The sequence below is a fragment of the Notothenia coriiceps genome, unplaced genomic scaffold (genome assembly GCF_000735185.1).
Source record: "Notothenia coriiceps isolate Sejong01 unplaced genomic scaffold, NC01 NC01_scaffold00016111, whole genome shotgun sequence".
NCBI lineage: Eukaryota > Metazoa > Chordata > Actinopteri > Perciformes > Nototheniidae > Notothenia > Notothenia coriiceps.
Window position 1 is genome coordinate 1,070 of NW_011348812.1, and position 3,300 is coordinate 4,369.

The window sequence follows — 3,300 nt, forward strand, 5'->3', positions numbered from 1 at the left end:
TATAAAAAACATATTGGTTGATTTTTTCCCCATTAACATGTAAGTCTCCACTTCAAGTTTTATTTGTTAATATTTTTCATTGGATAATTGTTATGTATATTTATTTTACATTACAATGAATAAGCGGATTCCATGATGATCGAACTACGATGAAGGTGGTATTTCTGGTCATGTCCAGAAGATGGCAGTAGAGTGACATGTAGTAAAACTACCAGCTTAAGTTTAGCCTCAGTGAAGAAGACCTCTGCTACAGGAAAAGCATGATAGCGCGGGATGTGTGTTGTTTCTTCGCCTCTCTGCACTGCAAGACCCGGAGGTAACAGCAGTGTCGACGCGGGACTCAAGCCGAGAAACAGTGACACACTGACGGTTGATAAGAGACGCGTCGTTGTGGTTGAGAAACCAACAATGGAAGATAACCTGAATCGGAGGGAGGCAGCTCGCCCGCCGAGGAGGGCGTCTGCCGCTGCGGTGGATGTTGGAGCTAACGATAGCCTGCAAGATGGCGAGGTTTACCCGGCCTGGGAAAGTCAAGCCGGTCCGGAGAGACTCGGTGCTGCTGCCGGGAGGGCGGAGCGGAGGAGCTGTGCACCGCTGGCGGTCCACCACCGGCACATGCCGATGGGGCTCCTCAATATACCCATACCGAGGAAAAAGGAAAACAGAGGTCGGTCTCTGTTTCGTAAAGTCACAATATATTAACCAGAAGCTGCATATGTTCACTTAACATTACACTCAAACTATAGATATTAGTTATTAACCCTAGTTACCAGTTTATTTGAAGTTGGTAGGCTCGAAAATATGCATTCTCAGGCAGCATCCAAAGTCCATTTCGGTGCCCGTTTGTTTTTAGTTACATCACTACACATGACATGTAAAGCAATGTTAATGCCATATATTCAAAAGTGCTGTCAGATATATTCATTATAAATAAACTATTAAAGCTTTGTTTGAAGCTGTTATCTGTTAAAAGCTTTATATATATATATACAGTCTATGGTTAAAAGGTAGAGGCTAACTGTAAAATCAAAGATGCTAGTTAGCAGTTAGCCATCTAACTTCGGTGCTTGTTGACGACTTATTTTAGTGACCAGCTAACTGTAGTTTTCTTTAATTGATCTAAATGTACATATTCATGAACTTCTGCGTCTTAAAGCCTTACTTCAGCTTTATGTTGATCGTATCTAAATGAGTATTAGTTATTTTAAGGTAAGTCTTCTCGATTTGTTTACATTTTTAGAAAGTTGGGAGTGTGTGTGCGCACATGTTGAGTACTCTCTGCTTGTTGTGTTAATGGGAACTATTTATAATCAGTAAGACACATTTTGAAAACCAAGCAAGGACATGTTTGATAGTTATCCTTTTTATAGATGGCACTTGACGTTTTATAAGATAGATACGATAAAACTGTATTGGTTCTGGAGGAAACTATAGTGCACGAGATTTCTCAAAAACAAACAGTATGAATAAATATAAAGTGTATAAGAACACTAACACCAGTGAATTTAAGAATAACAATTGAAGGAAGATAAAGTATAAGAAATGAAAATATTGCTATGATATTGAAAGTAATGTTAAAAAACATGACCAAAACATAGCAATAATACAGAAGTAATACTGAAAGATAAAAAGGTAACTTAATTGGAATTATACATTAAAATGTACATTTTAGAAAGTGTCTATGAATTAACAACACCAATGCCTAATATTAGTGGTGCTCCGATCGATCCGCCGCGATCGGTATCGGCCGATACTCACTCTCTGATGATCGATCGGTGCTCTCTAAAAATGCCGATCGCATGACGTAAAATTATGATGTAAAATACATGACACTTTTCTCTGTGCGTGGCAAAACAAGCTCGCCAAAATGGCTTCACCGGTCTGCAGGGGCGGATCTATGGGGGGAAAGGGGGGAGCAGCTGCCCCCCCACTGTAGAGCCTTGCCCCCCCCAGCTGCCCCCCTAACTTTTGTCTCCCTAAAACTGTACTTGTAAAAACAAACCTGCACTATGTCCATAAGCTTCTCAATCAACGAAACAAGCCGTTCATTAATTAATAGTGAATCATTTTAAATCTAATTTTAGGCCCGTTAAAAACGCAGTTACGGCCCTGCATTAAACTGCGGAGCGGCATTCACAGACCGCGGCGCACACAGCTGCAGAGAGGGAGCAAGCTGTCCCAGCACCTGAAGGTGGATCAGCTTCCCCTGGGAGCATTTCCCCTTCCACTAGTTTTGTTTTTACTAAGGATGAGAGCTTGAGACAAAATGTTAATAAAGTGCTGCCGTTTGAATCGATGGCGTTGAACAGACGGTTGCTGTTTGGGATGTGGCATTGGGATATATATTTTTTTAAATCCTCTGGAGCAGAGAAAGGAGCTGTGGATTATTGTTATTGATTAATGCATCAGTGTTTCTTAGGGTCAAAAACAACTTAAAATCGTTTAGTTCATTTAATAAAAGAGCACATGTTCAATGTGAAAAGTGACAGTAGATATAGATTAGTTGAAATTTGGCGCTATATATATATATATATATATATTAATGCTGTAAAAATTATCGCGTTAACGGCGGTAATTAATTTTTTGAATTAATTGCGTTAAAATATTTAACGCATTTAACGCATGCGCAGAATGGCCCGCCCCATACATCCCACCAGTGGCAGCGCCAGGGTGGGGTAGGCTACACCCATACCAAGAAATGGCTTAGCCCCACCATGAAAAATTATGTTAAAGTAAGCTAAATAAAGTCCGCCAACTCGCGCCGAGATTTGCACAGACAGCACTTAGTAAGATTGATTTCAGTAGCCACTTGTCTAGAAAAACCGAGGACAGAAACGGTTTTGAAAACTTTTGTCACGTAGTGATCGTCTTCTCAATAGAAAATCTTTGAAAATGTCTTCTGGCCAATCAGAATCAAGATAACGGTGTGGTGTTGTTACAGGAAGTCCCGATGGCGAATACTTTTGCTGTAGTACAGGGCTGCACATAACTGGTACGCAGGTTATGTGCGTAATCTGAAATGCGTACCAGCACTTGCGTACCGACGTACTTGTGAAGCTTTTCCAGGAGGCGGTTAGATCACCGGACGACAGAGTCGGTCTCCGTGTGCACAGACAGAACAATGTTATAATAAACATACATACTGTATGTAAAATGAATATATCCGCCTTCTTTCATTTATCTTTCCATTCCGACAACAATATACATGAAGAAATGGCATAGTTCGAATGGTGATTAATCTGATTAATTAATTTTTAAGCTGTGATTAATCTGATTAAAAATGTTAATAATTTGACAGCC

General features: G+C 40.2%; 1 long non-coding RNA gene across 1 annotated transcript; it reads left to right on the top strand.

Annotated features, from left to right (window-relative positions):
- The first annotated feature begins 258 nt into the window (after positions 1-258).
- On the top strand, positions 259-3,071 carry LOC104949400 (uncharacterized). Its single transcript, XR_798801.1, has 3 exons — positions 259-667; positions 2,042-2,043; positions 3,058-3,071. It is a non-coding gene; the product is annotated as an uncharacterized lncRNA (long non-coding RNA).
- Positions 3,072-3,300: the final 229 nt, after the last annotated feature.